We start from the raw sequence: 25,974 nt of genomic DNA on the forward strand, positions 1-25,974 counted from the left end.
TGTTTATATGTATTTATACACATGTTGTGCACGACTTTAGTTGGATGATACGTAACAGATAACCAACAGTTTTTGCAGCAAGAGCTATAATTTAGCAATAGTAGCAAAACTTTGCCAAAAGGTTTTGCTAAATTATTGTTCTTGCTGCAAAAAATATAGCTTCCTTTGAAAAAAATGTCAGTTATCCATATTTTACGACTAGATTTGCTGTAGCAGCTAATCCTTTTTTTCCGTGTTGCGTTTCGACAGAGCGGAAAAAGAAACAGAAGCCGTATTGACAGCGATTACGCGACCCCGAGAGCGTGATAATTCTGTCATTGAAATTTATTTTTATGCGAGTTCAGCAGCAGGGGCGGCTGCCCGACGGCTTTCGTGCCACGTGTTGCGCGCGCGGATGCAAACGATAACACCGGCGTTGCGAATTCATAAGCCCTATAGCAGGCCACCGTCAACTAAATTTTAGATTTCTCGCTCGCTTCCGACGTTTTAGAGCCGGCCGCTCTAGCGCGCCGCAATTCATATCGCCGGTATTTAACGTTGAACGCGCGCGAGGATTTATTTTTATGCTTCGCGATGATTAGCACGTTGCATACGTGCACGCATACGGCGCGGATAACGCTGATCCCTGACATTTCATCGTGTGCTAAAAGCTTTCGATCTCGGCTTCGCAGCTCGCGATGTTTGGCGAAACGCTTCTCCTCTGCACTTAGAAATAACAAAATGGTTCTGGCAACTATAACATAACAATTCAGAAACTTTAGAGTACTCGCAAATACGGTTTTATATAGTCATGAGAACTACTATATAGTAGTTAGAGTAATCGCGGCAATAAATATAACGTAATATATAATACTAGCATGCCCCGCCGGGCTTCGCCCCAGAGAACATGTGTATTAAGACACGCAAATAGTCTCTCTCTCTCTCTCTTTCTCTCTCTCCCTTTCTCCATATGCATTGCTCTCATACGCGTAGCTTTTGCCATTTTTTAATTTTCAATATTACAAACTTATATTTCAGAAATAAAGCATTTTTGCATATAATATGCCATACCTCAATTTTGTGGCAATACCGCCGGTATATTAGCATTACCCAAGATATACCATGCACGTGGAGGTTGCCTGGTCGGATTTACACCTTTTGTGTATGGTGTTTGTGTTAGTGTGTGTGTTTGTGTTTGTGTGTGTGTGTGTGTGTGTGTGTGTGTGTGTGTGTGTGTGTGTGTGTGTGTGTGTGTGTGTGTGGGTGGGTGGGTTTTGTGTGTGTGTGTGTGTGTATAAAGAATGAATACCGGGTCAAAAAATAACACCACAGGAAAATTCGATCAATTATTTTCCGAAAGCGACTTTCAATATTGATTAATTGATTAATATTTAACATGTGATGTGAATTTAACAACTTATTTAGTCTTGAAAATTCTACCCCTGTTTTATGTAAAATTCTACATAACTATGTAGATTATTAAGTTGAATAACGGCAGTTATAATAATAGAATAAAGTTTATATATTTTAACAATTATATTCTTTCGGATTAAATAAACATTTTTTTTTTAATAAGTCATTATGCCATAATGACACACTATGATACTTCGTATCGACAATATATTTTTTTAACACAAATATTTTCCATTATTTTTTTTGTGGCTCATCCAACTCTATTTATTAGAGAAGTTTTTTATCTTATATAATTCATTCACTTTTTTACTGCAATTTTGGTATCTCGGAATTTTGTACCTTGAACTTTTTAAACTGCCTCAGTTTCTTAATATAATATAACATTTAAAATACTTTTTGAAAGCAAATACTAGGACGTGATAAAGTGTTACCTTTCAGAATGTGTCGGAAAAATGAATCCTTCCCGCAAGTGAGAAATTTTACTTCTTTTATCTTTAACTCCCTCTTAAAGGAAAAGGCGGAACCCGTGAGAAAAAGCCTTTCTTCTTTTGCTCACTTTTATAAACGCTCATCTCTAACCAGCTTTGATCATAAAACCTTTTTGCGAGAAACAGAAAGAAAATGGCCGCGCGCAAGAAAAGAAAAGTACTTTATGGCGATCTGAGTTTTGCTATGATATACTGATGTTTCGCTTTTCTTCGACACCTTTTCCTTTCTATCTGATTCTATTTTATACACCAGATTATTATCGCGCTCGAAGTTCGCTCAATTAAAAAAGTTTTTGCCACTGAAAACTTGAGTGGCAATTTGTTTCATTTCCCGGACAAAATACCCCGCATATCTGATCAATTACAAAAGTATGTAAAACACTATTTTAATAACAAAAATTGAGAAATAAGATATTGAGATAAAGTAAAAGACAAATATATATATATATATTTTTCTCTCTTTTTTTAAAGGTAATTATTTTTAACAGCTCGGACTTTTTCGAAACTTCTGAATTTTCAGCCTTCGAGAAATTATTTCTAGAATTGTTTTCAACGTTCTTATAGACTTGCAGAATTTCTTAGGATTTCCGGGTATTCTTAGGGCTTCTGAAACTAGGGAGCTTTAAATTTTTCGAACCTAAGATTTTGCAAGTTTAGTTTCTTAGAATTTTGGATCTTACTGGAATTTGAACGTTAAATATTTTAGATTTTTGATAAAACACATTTTTCAAACGCGAAATATACTCTGTAAAATTTTAATTGCTTACGCACACACGCTATCGCGCTCCCTATAGGACATATACGCATCATACATCCGTATTGACAGATATAATAATTCGCTTGGATTCGCATAATTAACGCGCTCACCGGATCATCGATACACCTGCGTGCGATTATACGTGATTTATCGCGCGCCTTACATAAATCATCTCGTAATGGACACCACTAATTTCTCGCATAACAGTACCGCTTCATACTGTGCGTTTCGCGAAATCCGCGCGGGATCTAGTTACGGGCGTACCCTCGAATAAGGCGGTATTGTACCTCATGAATTATTGATACCAATATCTCAATATCTAGTCCTCGGAAAATACACCGCGTGCAAAACATAGCGGCACGCCGCATATCGATTTCGGCCTTCGCGTAGAAATTAAAAACCGCCGCAAAGCAATATATATAAGAAGCAATTAATTCTTAGTTCCTCGATCCTTCCGATTTTCGAGGGAGGACTTCGAATCTTTTGGATCCTCGAAATTTCATCGTGGATGTTGTGATTTTTTTTTAACCTTTCAATATTTTGAAGCTTTATATTGTATTTCTGAATCGACGGAACACTGGAGACTTTCTAGGTGCGGCTGAAGTTGAAACTCTAGCGCTTTGAAACTCCAAAACTCAGGTTGCTCTATCTATACGGTTCGGAACTCCGGGACCTGGGGATATATAGCTATTTCGGAATTTCAGAAGTCCGACGCTCCCACGGAACTTTGCGACGAATTCGGGATCTTTGGCGCATTCGGTATATACGCCGGAACATCCGCGCGCTTTGAAACTTGTGAGGATTTTAGAGCTGGAAACATCAGCGGGGCGCGTCATATCGATTTCGGCTGTCACGCGGAAATTAAAAAACGATACGGCAGGCCGCGGCTGCAATATAAATCGCTTTGACATTTATGCGGAATGCGTAACAAGCTTCTACTGAAAAATTCATGAGCAGCAACGTAATCGAGTTGCTCGTCGATTCGCGAGATGCGAGTGTTCATTCGTTGAATTTTTATCGGCGATCTCGCCATTATGAGGGGCGTGTTATTTAAATGTTTAAATAATCACGCGGGTGTTTATATATTATTTTGGACACCCTGTGTTATGTTAATACAGCAGAAATAGTGCCGTACATAAATTCAATAATAGTCCATATTGTAATTAAAAATTTACAACATATACCGCATTCATATCACTCTTGTCATAAATTGTCGCTCAAAATCGCAAAGTTTTTAATTCAGAATTTGTATTCTGAAGGTACCTATTTTTATGCTGAAAGATATCGGGATGGAAAAATATGGAAAAAAGAAATCGTGGTTGTATTTTTCGGAGGAAAGAAAGATTGGCTTTGCATTAAAGAATGCAATCTAGGGCAGCCCCTTGGACACGTATACGTGTAAAGAATACTCAAGTCGAATGTATTAAAGCTTCCCTCCACACCAAATTTACGAGCGTAATCTTTTGCTTCCGTGTTACGAAATGCGCGTCATGCAGCTTCGTTTGCACGTTGCGCGTTTTTCGCCCCCTTCCGGACACGGGATGCTCGTGAATCATAATCGGAGCAGAAGTTATTTCCGCGAGATAAGCGGGTTTTTGTAAACGGGGTCCCATAAAATATAACAAAATATATGCACACATCTGAAGATATGTGCCCGGGAAATCCTTACATTGCCTTCTCGCGAAAGGGAGGGCGATTTTTTCGCGAGTCATCGGTCAGCATATCGAGCGATAGATTGGTTCGCGATTCTCGGTGCATCCTTAGATTATTACGGTTGAGATAACTCCCGCATTCATTTCTGGCGAGCGGTTTAGGTCGTAAAACACGTATATTAGTTGCACGAAACGAGGACTATCGGAGTACAAGGGTTATTGGCAGTTTCCACGGAGGCGCATGGGCGGTATCGGCGCTCGTCGCTTTTATCGAAATTACAAACTTTATAGACTCCACGACAACCGTATCTGTACCGTGTCTCTTGGTGGCCGATATCGCGACAGCGATAAACATTTACGACTAATGCGTCGCTCGTCGGGACGAATACGAATTATCCCGGAGATTTCGATCGTCTCGTTTTTTCCCTGATGGTGAATTAACTTGGCGCATTAACTTTAAGCCACTTGTCGTAAACCTCTTATCTCTCTTACTCGTAACAGCGCGGACATAAATCATAATTCGGATCATGTCTGATGGTGATTAAAAATGCCGAAAGTGAAAGGTTAGCTAATCCCTAGATGGCATCTCTCTCTATCTCGAATTTAGGCTGATTTTTATTCGCGTCACGTGTGTCGCCAATTGCACGAGTCACGACCCGTTTATAAAGCAGACTTGTCGTGATACAGTTCTTTATATCGTCACAGCGACAGCTACGTAGCTACACATCGCAGCTCGTGGCGGCGAGTTGTCGTCACGGTTGATTTTTTTTACCGTCAGTAACTTTATATCGACATTCCGTCTTGACATGATTAACGTTGAGGATAGACAAGAATCGCGCGGTATAATATACGAGTCCGGGAGTCAATGATTACAAGATCTGAAGACATAGAGATTCGATAGTTTCATCAGAAATATATGGATAATATATCTGAAGGAGTCGGGGATTTATCTGCCGAAAATAAAGAGTTGAGAATGTAAAGGTCCGATAATTCAGAATTCTAAGAGGGCAGGGTTTTACAGGTCTAAGAATCGAGAGCCCGGAAGGAGCAGAAAGAGCAAACATTTCATAATTTACGGATCTCTTGTGGAAAAGTTTCGTCAGGAATAATGCTCGAACACGAGAATGGAATTTATCCTGCCGTCTAATCTCATTTCGACATCCTCGTTGGTCGTTGAGCGCTATCGAAGATGTCGTTGTCGAAGACCCTTAAAGACCCGGGCTACATCAGCGTGATTTAGGTCGCAGCCTCTACGACGTGGATTTACTTTGTTTTCACCCCGAAAACTTCTTCCATTTCCCCCTTTTCTTATCCGCGCCCAATAAAGAAAAAGTGACCGCCGCCGCCGTTTACGTCCGCGTATCGTATTCCGGCGTGTTTCGCAGATCGGGAAGATGTTAAGACAGCGATTTTCAAGTCCAATATTCTCGCTCCTGTGATATTGTATTTATCGTTAAAAGTTTGAGAAGTTAGTGCTTCGTGGAATATTAAAAAGTTACATAGAACCTCCGAAAATAGAAATTGCCAAGGTTATTCGATGTTTGAAATTAAAAAGTTAGAAACATGAAAATGTTAATTATTGGATTTACAATACATTCTCCAAAAGAATTAATAGAGTTTATTTATTCTTATAATTTAAAAAAAAAGGAAAAAATTGTGCATGACGCACGGACAATTAATTATAAATAACAAAGGTTAACTGTAATTAATTAATCAATCAATGTAGAAGAAAAATTGATGGCAAACGAAATCGTCGGTTAACTTCTGCCAGCTTGAAAAAATTATTCTGAAATGCCGGCTTGGAACTTTTTTTGAGGGGAGCTTTTGGTGACGTACGCGAAACAAATGGCGGATTATTAAATGCTACGTCAACGATAGTCCTATGTCAGTCCCATTTATTTCTCGTTTCCTTGTCAACCACCCTTCTCATTGTCTTCTATCAACCCCTGCATCAGTAAAATACATTCACCAAAACACGTTGCTGCTTCCCTTTTGTCGTCGCTATTGAAAGCTTAACTTCTTATTCGGATTTTCTCATCAAATTTGTATCCAGATACTTTTACATCTCATAATGGCAATTCTTGAGATTGACAATCAAAATTCAGGGAGGGCTGGAGAGAAATAACTTTTTGTCCCTTTCTTCTCTCTACGAAGTTGTGTCTGTAAAATTTGATATTCTCCCTCGTTCATCAATCTCTACCGATGTATCTGTTCAAAAAACTGTTTCTCTTTCACGCGCATTTTAATCCGTTCAACTTTCACGCTCTCTTGTATTTGATGTCCGAATCATCGCGGATTCCCGTTAATGGACGAGGTCGTCGAAGTTAGGATATGTGTACACCGCAGGCTTCCAATGAAGTTAGCGTCCCAGATTAATCTGGTCACGAAATAGCCGAGAGTTGATGCGCAAGTAACGGGAGACGCGTGCATCTCTGATAAGCCGAACGCAGCTGTAGTGGACAATTGAAGGGAAATGCCCCGTCGTAATTGCTCGAGCCCGGTGTAAACGGCTCTCGTACGACCGGCATCGTGGAATTTTAGGTGGATGTGATCACGACACGTCGAAAATCTCGAGTCGCAATAAATAGTAGATCCGGTCAGTTCCGGCGTTTATCGGAAAGATTTGCCGTTTGCTTTAACGGCCGGATCGATTCGGCGCCCTTTAATCCTATGCGATTTCCGAAACCAAATGACCCTATGCATATTGTGTACAAAGCATCCCGGGGCCATCACCGCACGGATAATCCTAGCGAAATTTATCTATTGATTTATGCAGTTTACGTTATCTGGTGTTGTAATGTTAGCCAACATGATCGATGTGCGAATTTGCTAGCGAGACTGTTGCCCTCATAATTACACTAATTACACGTAGCACACAACTGATTGCGCGCATTCAAATCTGACACCTTAGTCCAGTCACTATGTACATTTAAAAAAGACATAATTCTGACCCAGGATTTTTCTTTTGGGGGGTGTTGGAACCGGCATTTTCGCAGACCGCGCCGAGTTCGAGCGTCGCTATATTATCGATTTTCCCGTTTTCCGTATCAAAGCCGAGCTAGCAGTAATGAGCTTTCCATCAAGACGAGGCTGCGAGGGTAAGAAATTAGTTCTTATCAAGCTTATAGACCTATCTTTTCTTCCTACCCTTTTCTCTTTTTTTTTTTCGGTGCGTGTTACATCACCACGTGTATTTCGTCGAGGAAAGTTTGAGTCGAAACCAATTCCAGACCAAGCTGTAATAGTCCGCAAACTCATTCGCCGGAAGAAGAACTTTAAATATCTCAACGCTTTAACGGCCGCGGTAATCAACAAGTAATCACCGCAGTAATCAAACAATAATCAGGTTATATAAATCGTACACGCGTTTCCTTGGAAACCATGGAATTCGGATAATATAGCTCCTGTTTTCCGCTTAATCCGCATTATTTAACGTCACAATTTTCACGCGAACAAAAATAATTTAGCTTGCAAAATCGTTGGCTTTGACTGTACATTTTATTTGAGACAAACAAATTTCGTCATAACAACCAATTGTTTGATGTTACAGCAAAATCTGTTTTGCTGGAGAGAAAAGGAGAAAATAGGAAAAAGAAATAGAATAAATTTATTACTGGAGAAAAATAATTTGTAGTTCTACAAGACAATTTTAGTAAACAAATAGTTTTCTTAGCAAATCTGCTGTCCATATAATAACTAACGAAATTTGCATATAACATTACACACGTTTGCTTTTTCTATACAATAAAATTAGGCATTATTATAGGGGAGACCGGGGTTAAGTGTCCACACTTTACGCTTTTTTCAAGTTTACTAAAAAATTAATAAAGATATTTGGCTAAAATTTTAATGGTATAACTTTTTAACCTTGCTATTAAAAAAAAACATAATTAGAATCGTTGATCTTTTAACATTTTAAAGAGGCGAATTTTTTTAGTGAACAAATCAGGGGTAGATTTGTGCCCCATATATGCGGGGCTATTTGTCCACATAATAAAGAACACATTATTTATACTAATTTCTATACTTATTTATAATCAATTAATAACAAAGGAGCATCGAGCCGTAACTAGGTGTTAATGTTAATGTATTCACTTATAATTTAAAGAGTTATCTCTCGGTCTGAATCTGTTTCCTCCCTAGCTTTTCTCCTTCCCTCTAGTTTTTTCCCCCTTCTTTGTTTCCCCTTCCTTTCCTTCTGTCTATATATACGGTTCCGTTCTCTCTCCGCCGAGTGTTTTTGGCCATACTATTATAAGAGAACACATCTCCGATAATGCTGACTCGAAAAATGATCGCACGACGAACGAAACGAGCCTTTATGTATGTACGTATAATAATTTTAAATACTGTCTGGTAACACACCGATCTCTAATTTCATGCATAAATCACAATTTACAGCATGACGTACTCCGAAAACAACGAACGTTTGCGCTTAGTTTTTAATTTTTGAACGTGTAATTTCTGTTTAATGTTACTCCGATTTAACAAATTGCGTTTTTTGTACGACACTGAGGATGGTCCAATATGCTGACCGAAACGTATGTTATTTAAATTATATGTGAATATACATTAACGCGTTAACACCTAGTTGCGGCTCGATGCTTCTTTGTTGTTAATTGTTTTTTAATTTTGTGAGCTTTTACTTTTATATTCTTATTTATAATATTATTTATTATTAATATATAATATTGAAAAAACTGCCTAGTCGTTGGAGTCAGAGAAGTAGTAAGGACTTTGTGTAGATTTTTTGACAAGTTTTCTGCGTAGAGCTGACTTTTCTTTATATACGGTGGCGTCAAACTGATTTTGAGTCCGTTGCAAAATCAATGTGATCAGTTTTTTTTGTCCCCTCAATTCTTTAATCATTTTTTTTTTATTTGGGGCCTTTGCTTTATCTTCAGCAGCGTTTGAAATAGAATATACTCAATAATTTAAGACAGACTCATATATTTAACTTGACGTATATTTTTAAAATAAAAATTTGGTGACGATTCTTGAATTGCAGGATCAAGTAGTTGCTCGTAGGTCATTTTTTTACAGTAGCGAGTGAGAGCCCGAACATTTATTTTAAAGTCTAACGCAGTTTTTAGAAAGATTCTCGCTCAATTTTTATTCTTTTAATTGTTTTAAATATAATTTTATTAGATATGTTTACCTTATCCGTCTTAAGGAAAATCTTTCTTTTATAATTTATAAAAGAACAATTTGTCATTGAAGTGTGGACACATTGCTCCATCAAAAATAGAACAGATAGCCCCGACCATGTTTTTCAGTCTTTAACAGCATATTGCCAATTTTAGATAATGCGGAATTAAGATTTGACGCTTCTCATACCTGATAACTATATATTAATTGATAATATCATGAATTTATTTAAACACTGGTAGTTTTGCGACGCAACGAAACATTTTTCGCTAATATCTTGAAAATGGACTCTCGAATTGAGGCAAAACTACGGGTGTTTAAAAAAATTTTATTTCTGCTCCATTTGGTCATAGACATCTGTCTCTTAAAACTTGAGATAGCAGTACTGGTGGACACATAGCCCCCGTGGACAGATAGCCCCGGTCTCCTCTACCTATATGTAATATATTCACAATTTTCCGGTCCAAGAATACAAAAAAGATAATAAAATGAAACAATCATTATTTAATGTAATCATCTTTTATCATTCTTTATCACATTTTATTTTAGTACACATTTGTAAACAACTTTTCAAAATAAAAAAATTCTTATTAAAGACTGTTGATAACTTATAAAGACATCATCTGTAGTATTAAATTATTCCAAGTACAAAAATTTACAATATTTCTTTAGTGGCACAGAATTCATTGTTTTAAAAAATGTATTGAAATAATAAAAATGTTTTTTTCATCTTATCACCATTTTTTATAGCTTTAGACTGGAAACATTTGGATCTTATATACAACGTGATATTCAACTACCATTCGTCGATCATCTTCTCGAGAACTACTGACAAATTGAAAATCTATCAGACAGCTTGTTATTAAAGGGAGAGATGAAAACGGTATTTGAATACTAACGCGCCGCTGTCAGTACAGCGGAAAGCAGTTCTGAGGGATGGAAAGTTCAAGTACGGGTAGTATTCGCTATTTTCACTTTCAAACGAATGCAAAATTCCTCCGCGAATATAGACGAACACCTATGCGACGGCCCAGACACACGCGACCTGCTATTTTTACTTTCGCCGACCACGATCGCGCTCGATTCGCAACGCTATCGCGAGGTAGGAAGCAGCTGGCTTTGATGAACGACGAGTTCAAGTGGCGCCACATGGACACCCCAATTCTTCATCGGTTAAGCCCATTTTTACAACACTTTACATCGAGTTTCAAGGACGGGATTGCAATATCCGGCCGGGATTGTATACAGAGACACTATACATAACATCGGACACTACGTTATTCCACGTCGCCGGGAACACCAAACACGATTGGTTGGACTCCCGAGGAGCCGCAAATATCGTTGTTAAATGCATTGTTCGGAAACAATCTCTGTCGCGGCAGATTGCGAGTATTCTAAATACGTTTCAAACATAGTTGGCCAACAAGTGTTTGGGGTGTGCATTGGACTCAGATAAGGGAATAGTCCGAATGCACGAAGGCAAATTACGACTACATGAATATTCATCATACGACGAATTCAGTAAACTTTACCTTCCTGGAAGCGCTTCTCTAGGATAGAAATTCCTCCGAGTCTCGGTTCCGCCATCTAATTTCCATTATTATCAGCTAATTATCCACACACACAACTATAATTTCTGTATTCACTGAAAGAAAGTACGAAATATTCTTCTGCATCCTCCGACGTACGCGATTTGATGGAGGAAAGGAGTTAAGAAAGGCGGTCGAAATCGTCAATTAAAGCATCATCTTCTCCTCGTCCATTTCCGGAAGCGGAGTGGTATGCAGGAAATTAACCAGCACGCAAATATATTTACACGCTTGCACGCGGCGGAATTGTATACCGCTGCCCCTCTGCCGTGCCGTGGCCGTCGCCGCGCGTGTAGCCGACGAAGCGTGTGCTTGGAGGCGGAAGAAGTGCAGCGGGGTAACTTCGTCCCACTCGCGGTGTGGCGACCAAGCCGTAGGATCGAGAAAGGGGTACGCGCAAGGGTGGCTGCGCCGCGACTGGGGTGGGAAAGAGGCATAAATGGGGAGCGATGAGACGCAGTCCTGTCGGGAGCGTCGCAGCGGGCGGACGCTCACCACTGGCAGCTTCTCTCACTCGCCTCGCCTCGCGCGCTCTTTCTCTTTTCCTCTCTCTCCTCTTCTCTCTTTTTCTCTCTTTTCTCTCTGTCTTTCTTCTCTCCCCACACGTCTCTCTTTCTCTCTCTCGCTCTCGCTCACTTTCTGGCCCTCCCCTCCCGCTCTTGTATCCACCACCCCCATCCTCCTCCCACCAAAAATCAGCATCCTTGGGGCCTAGTCCTGGTGGGTGTCTCTTTCGAATCCTTGGAGCGGGCGTCGCTCGCTCGCCTGTCACAGGCAGTGTCCATCCCTTTGCCTCCTTTTCCTTCTGCCCACCCCTTCCGCCGTCCTTCCCCCGCTCTCATCACGACGATCTTCGACCCCCCTCCCTTTCATCCATGTATCCCTCCCGATGAGCGCGGCGCGCGACAACTTCCTCGCGAATCGCGAGATCCACTGTCGAAGCGGAGGCTGTGGTTTCAATCGATCTCTCTTCGAGACGACGACGACGACGACGACGCCGTCGACGACCACGACCACGACGACGACGACGACGACGACGACGATGACGGCGACGATGACGGCGACGACGACGACGACGACCAGACGCCGTGATCGATGAGCGCCGGCAGAGGCGAAGGGAAGAAGGCGGTTCCGTTGCCGTGGCGGACGGCGATTCCGCCGCGGAATCGACGCGAGTCCGCTTAAGATCGCCGCGCGCGGAGAGTGTCACCGGTCGCGCCCGAGAAAACGACGGAACGTCGACGTCGAAGACGACGACGACGGCGACGACAACGACGATGACAAGAGTACCGCCGCTGCCGCCGCCGGTCGTTCCTCGGTGCCGTTGCCCGGTTGTTCGGAAACACGAAGAGAACTAATTGTGCATCGCACGCGTGTATACGTAGTATATTATACTGGGCGTTCGCAGTCCACGACGACCGATCAAAATCGTCGATCACTGCCTTCGTGTGTGAGGTACCTGCCTGCCCGTAGATCCTTTGTTGAAAGATCAGCGAGGCCAACGATCTCGACGTCGGGGATTGCGCTTTTTCGCGATCCAAGTGCGAGACGATCGTTTTAATTCCGTGAATTGCGTGAAACATATATAGTGACGAGGTCTATTTATTTCGAGAGAAGTCTATTGGGAGAAAAGAGAGATCGCCGCGTATAGGAAATACTTTTGAATTCGAAACTCGTGTTGTTTGAAAACTGCTGGAGATTGCGCTCCCGTTTCGCGCGATGAATTATTCCGCGCGTTGTCGGGGAAGCGGATATTGCATAGTGGATGATTATCACTACCGCGGGAAATGACGAGAAAAATAAATCGGTGTTTTGTCCTCCATCGAGCTCTCTTGGTTCGGTGGGTGTTTTAAACAAAGGGACTGAGATATGAAGCGGTGAAACGGAATATAACGGTACCTGAGGTGACAGAGCGCGAGTAATAAAATCAGGGATGAAAACGGCACAATTATAGTAGATAGGAATAAATAATAGGATTTTATTAAACGCATTAGAGAGTACAAACGGATTAAATATTTTTTAATCTAACGAAATGTGCGCCTTTTGAATAAGTAATTTTCACTGATTTTTTACGAGCAAGGAATTTTTGAGTAAAACAAAAGTCTAGAACTTGAATAATAAATTAAATACTACAAAACAAAATTATTGAATAATGAAATCATGAAAACTGTCAATTAGAAGCCTAGTACAATTTAATAGGGTCTTAGGTAACAAAATTGCAATGAAGGATAGCGGAGATTAATTAATAGGCTTTGAACAATCTGACTAGGATAAAGAATAATCGGATTAAATAATAACGTAACGGTAAATACGTCCGCACAACGAAAACCGATACAATATTAAATAACAGAATGTAAAATTATTGACAATGATATACGTTCTTGCGTAACGCGATCAAAAGTAAGTTAAAAAATAAATAAAATAAGAAAAACTGTGAATAATTAATGAAACTAACGCGAAAATGTTACGAGACAATATAATAGAAGATAAATGACTGAGCGCGATACACTAACTTGATGCATAAATTTATTGTTCATGTATTATGTGTTAGAATTAATTCATATTTATAAACAGTGGAGAGAAAATACGATAATACTATCTCGCAAGATAGATTGTCTACACAATTTCCTTTTTAAAAAGGAAGGCAAATAACCTATACTTATGGGAAATGTTGCTGTACGAGTATATAATATCCCTCCTCTCTCTCTCTTTTTCTCTTTTTCTTACCTTGTAGAAGAGTAAATATTTGAGTAGAGGGACGTAATAAGAAAGCTATTAGTGCCGAGGAATAATGACGTTATAAATATTAATTATGAACCCAACGTTAATTTTCTCAAAAATCGAAGTCGCCCTCCGAAATTATCCATGTTCAAGCGACGTTTCTTCCCCCCCCCCCCCGAAGTTGCGGTGAGAACCTTTTGATCGCCTCGTTAATTATAGGCTCCAAAAAGCAAATAGCTTTCAAAAGTGCGATAAGAATGTTGACCGGCCAATATTGCTGTACAAGCACCGCCGGAATCGCCGTGGTTAGGCAAGAGCAAATGTCTTTTCGCTCGTTGCAAATTCGCTAAGTGTGGAGAAACGGTTCTTTTCTATTTTTTATTTTTTTTTTATTTTTTTTGTAGCACGAGGAATCTCCATTTTACGTATACGTTTCAAAGCTTGAAATGACGAGCACTTACAAAGATCCTTTTGCATTCTTTGATCAATTGGAAGATTTAGAGATTCCTTGCTTTATTTCAAATTATTGAGAGATTTTGCAAACGGAATCTGTAACATCCTAACACAATGGCATTTTTTCCGAAAGCCGTCGTTGCAGAGAGAGAAAAAGCCTTTATTACGCTCTGTGGCACTGTTGAAAAGCAAATAAGGGGAAAAAATTGAAAAGAAATTAATTTGATTGTCAAAATAAAGCAGCGCATAATTACGTGAAAAAAAGGAAGGGTTAATCTAATGGAATAATTTCATTCGAATAACATCCAGATCTCGCTCCCGGATAATTCTCTGTGCGTAAATTAATTTTGTGATAAAATGAAAGAGGGGTGAGAGAGGAAGAGAGAGAGGGAGAAAGAGAGCGACAATGCGGTCACTTGGTGAAGGTATTTGGTTAATTAAAAATTCGCCAAGCGCGTATACACAATTATTACATTGAAAACTGATCGTTTGCTCATTGCGATGAAATTCTTGAAGCAGCCCACCGCGAAAAGGGATATAGAGACGCGAGCAGGTGTGCTGAAATTGCCTTCGTTTTAATGGACCTCTCCGTTTTTTGCGGAGAAAGCGCGGATTAAAAAGAAGCACGTATATTCTACATTTTTTTATCATATATCGAGTAATCGGGTATCCGTGAAATACGATAGAGATTTTTTTTTCGTTTAATCTGATATGGAGGATAAAATGCCGGTATTATTTCGCGTAAACGCTACCGCCGTGCAACGTGTATGTACGTGAGATTATTGTTCGCGATACAAACCGGGACCACATTTGCAAGTGCCATATTATATGTAACAGTTTCCAATTGCGTTAAACTGTTGCGAAGAACTCGCGTATTTTTGTACTACGAATTTGGAATTTGGACGAACACGAAACTTTTTTCCAATCATTTGGACATCGAAAATTATCGGAAATTGCTCGACAATTGAGTTTTTTCTAAAAGTTCATAAAACTTCAGACCTCGAATCGTTTGAGGTAGTCTCGCGTTTCTGACATAAATCATGGAATTTTTACGCGTTAAATTCCAGTTTATTGACCTTCGAATTTTCTCGGTATTTAAAATTGAAAATTTCGCTTCGAGTATTGAGATCGTCAATTCCGAATGGAACCTCGATCGTCTCGAGCTGTCGTTCGAATTACTCGCGTAGTGGCATCTTTTATCTCGCGGCAGAGCTTTTATCACGCGAAAAAATAATAACTTCCTTAGACCTACAACACTACCACATTGAACGGGGACAATGCTTTCGCGGTACGGATCCGATCGCGAGGTTTCCTTTCATGGAAAGAGCCGGCCGTGTTAGCCGCCGCGCGCCGCCGTGATGGAGGAGGAAGAATGCGAGGATGGTAGCAATCGGCCGGCGAGCGGAAGGAAGCGCAGTCGCGAGAAGCCCTTAAGAGGATCGCTAAGAGGATGCACAATGTTGCTGCGATATCGCCGCGATGTTGCTGCGGCAAGGACGCCGAATCAATACGGTGCTATCGGTTGTCAAGTGTTCGCTCGCGTGGCGGCGACGTGCCACGCCGCGATTACAAACGATCCACGTCGCTAATTTGGGGAAACACACGTCGACCAGAAAGCGCGCCCCAGAGGCGTTTATCCCGAGATTCGGACAAGTGAGGCGCACACGTATTTGCGTATGTGAAACGTGATAGATCTCTCCGCGTAATGGAGTGCGCGTCGAGAAGCGGGGAACTTGAATCCGTCGGCACGTATCTCGCACGATCGCTCGTATGATCGCGCTTTAAAATCAGAGCCGATTCGTTCGCTCGCACACGCGTACAATTCTGGTGCGAGGGAAGATCCTGAGAAACTCGAAATCGACATGAACGGCTCGACAACGGTGCCCGAGGAACGATCCCGCGCCGCGACGCGGCGGATCGAGTTCGACAAAGTGCTTCTATTCGGTGACGAACAATCGGAGTTACGCGACAGTGCCGGTGGCACCCCGGAAACGGCGGATCTCACTTGAGGAGGAGAACAATTTTACGTAAATGTCACTAAACAGGTTGGTAAAAGCAGTTGGTGAAGGGTTACTTGGCAACTTCTGATGCAGTTAGCTGAAATATTATTATTATTTATTTTGTAAGATAATTTGTTCAGCTAGTTTATAGTCGATTCTTCTTTAGCAAGCAATTTCGTAACTTTTTGCGCGCCATATAACTTAATAAATGAGCTTTGGATAAAAATTATCCCGTTTGGAGTGAGCTGAAAGACATAATTGTGTTATCCGTTCAACTTCCTTAATGTTTGAAACGCCACGATTGTTCAGGACACTCTGTATACCGCGCTAATTGATTAAATTCGATTATAATGCCTAAATGGATTACAATTTGCGCGTGATGAATGCGATTGTCACGGTCCATTGGAGTGGCTGATTATTAGGCGTTTCTGAAGATTATCAGATCGCATCAGTTATGCCGATACATTAGGTTCAATTGCCGAGGAATAATCTCCCCCCAATTCCCCGATCTCTTCCCGGTTCGAAGCTTTCGCGAAAATTGCGCTATATCTCTCGCTCACTTTCGTTCAATATTGTCGCAATCGGGCGAACGTGCGTCGCTTAAAATCTCGTTCGCGCGCGCACATTCGTCTGTCAAGCGGAAGTCGCGGAACCGTGTCGAGAGAACATGTGCGAAATGCCGGGCGAATAAAATCATGGCGAGCCCCGGCATGGCCCGAACATTCGGAGGAGGCGACGACTCGCAAAAAAAGAAAAAAGAAAAAACGCCGAAGAAAGAAACGGAAAGAGGGGACCGGTGAGCGCGTTCCGACGGTGAACGTCGGTTAATTCGCGTCGATCTTAGCCGAGCAAGCGATGACTCGAATTTTCATCCCGAGCACGTTCGGTACTTTTCTCGCCACCGACGGTTGCCGGGGGTTGCCGGGTGGACGGAAAGGGTGCAGGGAGTAGGGGAGACCTCCATATACCGCGCGAATCAGACAATTGGGACACTTTATCACTTCGCTTCACCGGCTGCATCGTGGATGGATCGCGGCCGAGAGAGAGAGAGAGAGAGATGAGGGGGATGCAGAGGGCGAGGCGTGGAGGGTAGAGCGAACGGGGTCGAGGAAACAATATTACACTTATCGACGAAGGGGCCGCTCAAGCTAGACCGCCGACAGCTGATGGGTGAAGTTTACCGGTAAAATTATCCTCGACGCTGTCCTTCCGCGAAGTTGCAAAAGGAACGGACATTTGCATTCGCACTGGGACCTTCGGGGGGAATGTCGTCGAGAAATATCGCGCCCTTGAATAAATTTTCGTGCAAGCGATTTTCATATTTCACTTGTCAAAAAGTGTAACGTATTTACCTCGAATTACGCGCTTTAAGCATATAAATCGTGCATTTTAAGTGTAAAGCATGAATACTTTTTTCGTCTCTTTGAAACTAACGAAAAATGTTGTAACTGCATGCAAAATTTGTTTTGTGATTTTCGTATAATTGTTTTTCCCCGAATGTGAAGTTGCGAAAACTCGGAATTATGTTCAAATCAATAAAGTTAATTAAAAGCTCATGCAAAAGTTAATTTTTTTTTAAATAATACCCTCTATATATTTCGAGTAGATAAAAAGACACGAAGTCTTGCAAAACTTGTCTAAAAAATACACTTATGACACTTTTCATTAATGACGGAATATATCGTGAAAAAGATAAAAATGTAAAAAATTAATATATAAACAATTCCGGCTATAGTAACTATTTGGGTAAAAAGCCATTTCATTTTCGGCGTGACGTGACCATTAAGTCGAGCGAAAACAATTAATCGAGAGCGCGATGAGAGTTGGATTATGAAAACTATTTTTGAAATTTTCCGGGATCACCGAGAGTTTCACTTCGCTGAAAATCCCGCGAAGTAATCTCGCGTCCGATACGTATAGGAGACAGGCTTCCGGACTACTTATCGTTCGAAGTATATCGCATCATCGTTTCGTCGAGCACGGTCTTTCGATTATCAGAATCCCTCGCGAAAGTTTTTCCGCGTAATCGCGAGGTAATGGACACCACGGCCCAGTTTTATTATAGCGCGCTCGTTCACCGCTTTTTCGAGCTACCAGCAACGTCGGAATTTTCTCTTTTTCGTTGTATAAAGTGGAGGGAGATAAATAAATCGCCGTTGGTTTATTAAAGCTGAAGCAAGATTACGCGAGTGGATTTTATCAGAGTTATAAAACAAAAAAAATCAGTAATTAACTTCCAGAACTAAAACAAGGAAGAAACTGAGAAAAGGATTTGTTAAAACAGACATAAGTAGAGTCATTACAGAAATTTTATTAGAGCAGCAAATTACAATTTTATTGTAACCTAATCAATGATTATTTACCATAACGTGATTATTCACGGTAATTTACTTAAATTATCATTATTAATATATTAATAAATAACGTTAAACTGTAACATTTTAAACCGCAAATACGTATGTTTGTGTGGCTGGTTCGCTGCAATTTTGTTTACATTCTGGCGAAACATTTTTATATATCTCGTGGTTTATTTACATTTAAAAACAATTTTATTTTTTTTTTGAACTTCAAAATTACATGCAAAAAATTGATATTTTTAATTTACATAGAAAGAATGTTAATTAAATTAAAGCTTTGCTTTCTCTCTTTTGCCACTCTTTTTTGCCTTTTTGATATTAAAATTAATAGCGAAACTGAAAATTATGATATGAGATTAAGTCGGTCCCAAGTAAATTAATTTTCTCTATTAATTTTTTCCGTTTGAATTTAATCATCTGGCTGAATCCAAGGATCTAAAAATATGAGTACAAGAATTTCAAAAGCGAAAGATTTGAAAATACTCGAGAACCCCCGAAGTGTCCTATAGAATTTATATTTCTTTCTCCGTGCGAACGCAAAGGATCGCGTTCAACAGATTCCATCGAGAAGTCTCAGAGACCGGGCGTACGCGTTACTAACCGATCGTCCAAGTTCCCGCGTTTGCGCGCGTTATTCCGTGATCGTTGAGTTCCGCGTACACGCTACCGGTTTCCTACGCTTTGTACACCACGTTGACAAATACACTGTGTGAATAATAGTACTTTGTCGTGGCGGTCAAAACACCCGTTCCATCTCTTTTTTTCCTGTTCTCTTGATGCCTCCTGTCTCATATACGAGAGGTCTGCTCGTCAATACTCTCGTCCTCGCTGTTTCCGTTACCGATGACTACGACTTTTCCGGTGCGATTCGCGGCTAATAAGTTATAGAACAAATAACTTACAATTAAATATAGCTATATTGAAGGATAAAATTCTCTTTTAACATCTTTCTCAACGTGCAAACTACCTGAAGAAAAAAAGTTGAAAGAGCGATTTTCTTAATATTTAAAATATCGCACGTGTTGTACGCATTATAATGTTTATTCACAAATATTGTTTAAAAAATCAAGAATTTTTTTGGTTGCGCTAACATAGCTTGTGTCTTACTTTTCGATCTTGCAATTAATTTAACTCGTTATATCGTATCAGACATTTACAGACGCCAGATTGTCAGGCGCAGCTGGAAAATTACAATATTTAATATCTATAGACATTCTATCTAATCTATTCGATCTAAAAGTGATTTAAATAGACAGGCAATATCTAGACTTGATATTTAATTTGACCTAAAAATATTTAATGAAGGCAGATCTAATGAATCATCGCGTCGTATATGACATTCCGCGTGCATACATGTTATTTTTGTTGGAAAGCCGATTTCTCTCGCCGATGTAATTCGGGCGTGGGAACGTGTGTGTTCCCAGGAGCGAAATAATTTATGCAGACAGAGAGAATTACATATTCTCGACGCGATAGGACTTTGTCTATCGCGAGTTAATTGAATTCTTTCATCGTGGCGGCGCTCCAAAAAGTACGCGAGTGTTTTACGATTTCGCGAAAGTAAATAAGTTCCCGTTGACGGATGCGACTATCAGCGCCTAGTGAATTACCGCGAGTTCTCTATTAAAAGTGCTTTATACTCGCTTCCGCAGGCTGTCGGGCGATCATAATTAAGAGACTGTCCTGCCACTTTCTTACATTACTCCATTTGAGATTTCATTTCTTCACAAGAAACTTTACGGTCGAGAAACTTTGCGCCGCGCGTTCCTTTTTCCGCTCTATCGCTCTATCGAGTTACCCTATATTAGCGAGTATCTCGGCGTGGCTCTCTTTATATCCTTAAACGATATTTGCCGCTCCATAATGTCACGTAGTTTTCGCATTTAGTTTGTAATTCCTCGAAAGAGAAACGATTCTTCGACTTTGAATGCCTTCGCAACTTGAAAATCTGAAATTACACGTTGGAAAAGGAAATAAATAAATAAAATAAAAGGCGCGGAAAATTCATGTGGGAATAAGAGATTAGTGCCCTTTAACGTTTTCAGCAACAATTCCTTTGTTTATTAAAAGGAAACTTCTCGTGCCTCATATAGCTGGTAGACGTTTGAGGGATCTCTGTCTCTTTGTCTTTCCGCCTTTCTAGCTCGCCGTTTCTTTCTCCCCTTCGGTCTACCCTTGACACTCGGGATAAACGAGATTAAAAATTTAACAATGCGACGACCTACGGACGATTGATCGCCGGCATTACCTGCTGCGGTCACAAACGGTCGACGCACAAACTCGCTTTCGTCGATGGCTCGATACCGGACAAAGTGACTATTTATCTATATTCAACTGTTGTCGATTTATTTTTTTATTCCGCTGCCACCCTTCAGCGAGCGCTTTAAAGCTTGATCGAAAGGTTTCGTACAAGACACGGACGGAAAACAAATTCGAGTACTCCGACAGGGATTTTAAGCGTAATGCCGTAGAAACTGTAGCTATCTAGTTAAGTACAAAATAAATTATTTTTCTTACGTGATCGTGTGATAAATTTCAAGGTTTTGCCTTTTATTTTTTTGCGATACATTGAATTTTTGAAATTCAATCGTCGATGTAGAAACGAAGATACATGTCGATACGATGAGCTTTTACGACGCGATATAAAATATATAACTTATAGTTTTTCTTTTGTTTCGGCGCTTAGCTATAGCTATCACTATACCGGTTATATCTATCTGCGAAATCGACGCAGAAACAAAAAGAGGGAAAGCAACAAAAGAGAATGTTTGTAACTGGAAAAGCAATAACTGGCGGGGCTCGGCTGGAAATTGCCCTCGCTTTCCCTACTTTTCCCATTCGCGCGAATGCACGCCCCGAATATATTTTTCCTTTAATCCCCAAGTAGATTGGGGCCCCGCGCGGCGCTCGCGCGAGGTAATGGAAGTTGTATATATATAGTAATGTGGTTAGGAGACTTGAGCTTCTAAGGCTTACACAAGCGCTCCGGCTTCGTGAAAATTTAAACACCCGGGAATCCGACATTTGTAAAAAATGCAAGATTTACAGATTCGGAAATTGAAGGTCCGTAATATTTAAATTCTTAAAGATGCAAAAGGATGTAGCTTTACTGCTTCAATGATTTCGGGATGCCCCCGACGTTTAGGATTTTTTCTCTCAGAAGTAGACTCCCCTGGTGACTTAGAAGATCCACGATGCTGTAATCTCGGAGCATCGTGATCTTCAGACCTCCCGTGGTCAACGGAGTCTAAATCCGCCGGGACGGGGGCGAGGACATAATAGTCCAAGGGACGGGCAATCCAATTCAAGACGGAGGTAGATCCGCGAAACAAAAACAACGGAAGTGATATTGGTTGTACGCGAGTGCGGTACACAGCCTGAGCTTAGAAAATATTACCGATAAATTGCAGGAGGCTGATTGGAAGTTATGGTCTCCGTCGGTCCTTGCATTTCACGAGCATTTCCCTCGGAATAATCCTTCAACGGCCACGCTCTGACAGGACAAACGACTGCCGCATGGGAAAAGGCTTGCAGGAAGCACGTATTTTATATCGCGGGATCGTCCCACGGTAATATCGGCCATTTCGTGAAAAGTACCGGCTTCTTGTAAACTTCATTAAATAACGCTCGGTGGATAGATTGTTCTCAGTTTCCGATCTTGTGTCTGTATCGCTACGTGACGGCGGAACTTTAAGAGACGTGAGTTTCTCTGCCTCGGACGATCCGTACGGAATTATTTATCTGCTAATCTCGCGGTTTTTTAATTTCGTTAATTTCTCACCCTATATTGTTGCATGCGCAAAAACTGAGAGAAACATTTATTTACGCCGACTTTTTACAAGTCATACTCTTGCTGTCTCTAAATGGACATATTTTTTTTAATGATGGAATCCATTTCGGTACAAAAACAGTGGCAAATTTATACAAATTCGCTGACATACTCATTTTTAAATTAAACATATATTTTTTTGAGAAATATATAAAAAATATTCTTTCTCGTAATTCTCTTCCATTAACTCAAATATTAAAATGCGGAATAATGACGAATAAAATAAAAATAAATGAAAAAAAGAAAGGTACGAATATGTAGTATAAATTTCGTAGCTTTGAATAACAAGGTGTTCGCGATTAATATCTAACTCCGTTATTAATTTCACGAAGTGATTTATGTAACTTTGAAATCGCCACTTTGAAAGTTACTGCCGGCGAAATTTCCGAACATTTCCGCGGCACACAGCGAAATTAATATAAGCGCACCTTTTATCATATTATATCTTTGTTAAATTCCACGTTTGGGCAAATTTTCCCGACTATTTCCCTATTTCTGAAACGCGAAGCGCATGATAATTTCTGCACAATAATTTTCGACGCACGTTCGCATTCAGTTAACAAGGTTGCGACGCGTCGTGAAATTTCTCGCCGAGCGTATGGATTAATTCTGACTATTTGAACTGGATGATCGTTTAAGGGTGACTATCACATCGAGTATGCTTTGAGAAAAGCATAATTTTGATTTGATAGTAAACATGCGAGATAAAATCGACGTTTTGTCTTGCAAAGTTCTACATTATCCTAGATTTGTTTTACAACTGAATAAGGTATCGAATTGCGGAATTTACCTTGACATTGCCGATCATCGCGATCTTATGTCTAATAACAATTTTTATGCTGCAGTGTGCTGTTTTTCGCAATAAATTCTTTGCAGATTTATAAGACGCTTATTAATAATATTAAATACAATTTAATATTAAATTGATATTAATAAGAGTCTTATAAATCTATAAAGAATTTATTGTGAAAAATAGCGCTCCAGCATAAAAATTGTTATTAAGCATAATTTAATAACGCGATTACGTTTAGCTTTGGCATAATATATCGAGACCGAATAACAATCCGCGCGTTTAAAAACAAAGGCATAATGTATAATATAAAACGTATCAAAATTATTATCATGAGCACGAGATTCTATCCGATGATCAAAAACGTTTTATCGAACATTATTTATTTATTCTGTATTATAGCTTAACCCTTTTCGGTCACATTTCCCGAGAATCCCGTACCGGTCACACTGGGTGAAATACACCCTTAACGTGTTTGCACGTGTATAAAAAATTGTAGGTGACCTTAAAAAAAATATCTTGTTGTAGTTTAAATCTTCCTTAAAAAGACTGTATAGGTTTGATTTGCAAAAAATTAATTTAACATGTAAAAAAATTGTTGAAAAAAAAGTCGGAAAAGTAATTTTTTCACAAAAACTAATGTAACTTTTTCAATTTTTAAGATATTTTAATTTTTCAAACGGTTTTTTTATCCTCAGATGATGCACTTTTCACTGATTATTGCAGTTTATGCGGCCGTTCCAAAAAGTTTATTTATTTTGAGGTATGAAGGTGCGATTTTTTGCGGAAAAAAAATGCCGAGAGAGAACTATAACGGGCCGAAAAATATACCACCGACGGGGATCGATACTTGAAGGTCCCAACTACCTGTAGATGGTGGCATAAGGCCCATTTCCATTGGTTTACTGGGTCGTTTTCGAAGTCAAAAAAACGCTGGGGTGTATTTTACCCAGTGTGACAGAAAAGGGTTAAGCTACCCGGCATTGCCCGGGATTATCACAAAGTGTCAAGAGGATGATATCATAGTGGGGTGTTCAGGTTTTATGATAATTTTTATTTTCCGCAGGGGTCTAGAGAGTAACTATGCAAAATTTGGCTTAGGAGTTAATAGAGAACCTTATACAGATTCTGGTTTATATACATATACAGATTATACACTTAGGTTGTTATTTATTTATTATTTGTTACTTATTTATTAAAAGGAGTTAGTCCTTGTAATCCTCGAGTACATGAATTTTTACGTTACAAAGAATTAAAATTGTACGATTACGATAACAAGCGATAAGGATTCTAAAAAAAAAAAGAAAAGAAAGCTGCGCAGAGACAATCCCATTTTATTAAAATGGATAGCAGTATGGTGTTAGAATACACACGTTGCACACATTTAACAACGTTCCCGAATGTTTGCCGGTATAATAGCACGACAATTTTTCGCGAGATATCAGAAGCAGGAACACGGTGAGTTTGATTTTGTCAATATTGATGCAAAACGGCAACAAGAAATTAAACGAAGTACGGTTATTTTGTGAGAAAACAAGCAGCGCGTTTCGGTCAACGCGATAGCTCGAAATGAACGGAAAAAAGCCCGGACCAAAACGAGGTCCTCGGAAGTATATCGTTGACGATTCGATTTTATCGATTTAACGTCACGCAAAACTTTATCCGTCGAGTACGGATATAAAATCCTATAATATACATTATATATACATATACTCTTGATATCTGTTGAATTATTGGTCACACCCGTTATACACGGAGACTCCCCGCGAAGCACTAATCTCCCTCCGGAGCATTATCTCGCGGTTCCATTAGAGAGATTATGTTCGCGGGTGCGCGTAGTGGGAGCGGATAGAGGGAAAAGGAGGAGGGTGTACGTGCGTTTGTGTGTGCCAGTGTGCCACAATTGCCGAAAACTGGAACGAGAGGCGGGAATCGCGCGATCGGAAACAGCGGAAAGCTGCCTCGCGATTATTGTTACTCATCTCACAATGGGCTTCGACGCGACGTTCTCGCCGAAACGGGCGCTATACAACTCCGTCGATGCACGAGCAAAAGTAACGGGTTAATAACGACCGTTTATCGCCGCGGATTATTGCCAGTACTCGCGGTCGCCGAAATTAAACGTACCGGCGATTATATTGGTCCACATTAACAGGTCCATTCAGAAATCCAACGAACCTTATTGATCCCCTCTCGGTATCAGATTTTTATTTATTAGAGAAAGAATTTCTGTGCTCTAGCGACGGCAAATCATCATCTAAAGTTTTCGGGAATTTTTTTAAATAAATTAACAGAGTCTTTAGTTAATTTGTATTTAGCTTTTGCTTTTATATAAAACGACTCGAAGAGGATCGAATATATTCTCCACTAAGGGAAAATCAATCTCTAATTCATTAAAGAATCTAACGTCGAGACATCGGAGCTTTTTGTGACACGTTGTGTATATAGAGATGTATAAAGAAATTCCAGATGTTTATACGGTATACGGCTTGGGACTTAGGAATACTTGAAATCGGAGAACGTTAGATTTAGTACCAGTATATAACAACTGAACCGCAAATACTAGTACCCTACGTAGTCGACCAATCTCTCTCACGGGTTTTGTGCAACTTGCGCTGCTTTCTTGCCCGAGCCTGAGACTATAATATCAGCGACAACGCACCGAGTCAAGTGTGAAACCCGAGTGCGAGTATCGAATACTCTCGACAAATATGCGACGCGAAGATCATATTCCACCCTATCTCCATCTTCCTTCGTTTTCTCTTCCTACTCTCTTTCTTCCTTCCATTTCCTGCTTC

The 25,974-nt window shown here is 40.1% G+C and overlaps 1 protein-coding gene across 4 annotated transcripts in view; it reads left to right on the forward strand.

The window, feature by feature from the left end:
• The window catches only part of Sk (small conductance calcium-activated potassium channel), a 174,731-nt gene that overhangs the window by 97,653 nt on the left and 51,104 nt on the right, over nt 1–25,974 (forward strand). Inside the window, exons 1-2 of one of the 4 annotated variants that reach the window (XM_077406896.1) lie at nt 11,006–12,481; nt 15,447–16,245. The exons of the other annotated variants lie outside the window; for them this stretch is intronic. The gene's annotated coding sequence lies outside the window, so the exon portion shown is untranslated. Of the gene's footprint in view, nt 1–11,005; nt 12,482–15,446; nt 16,246–25,974 lie in introns of those variants that run through there. 4 annotated transcript variants of the gene reach the window in all.

The sequence above is a fragment of the Temnothorax americanus genome, unplaced genomic scaffold (assembly GCF_048541705.1).
Source record: "Temnothorax americanus isolate GAGA-0224 unplaced genomic scaffold, ASM4854170v1 Scaffold21, whole genome shotgun sequence".
Taxonomy (NCBI): Eukaryota; Metazoa; Arthropoda; class Insecta; order Hymenoptera; family Formicidae; genus Temnothorax; species Temnothorax americanus.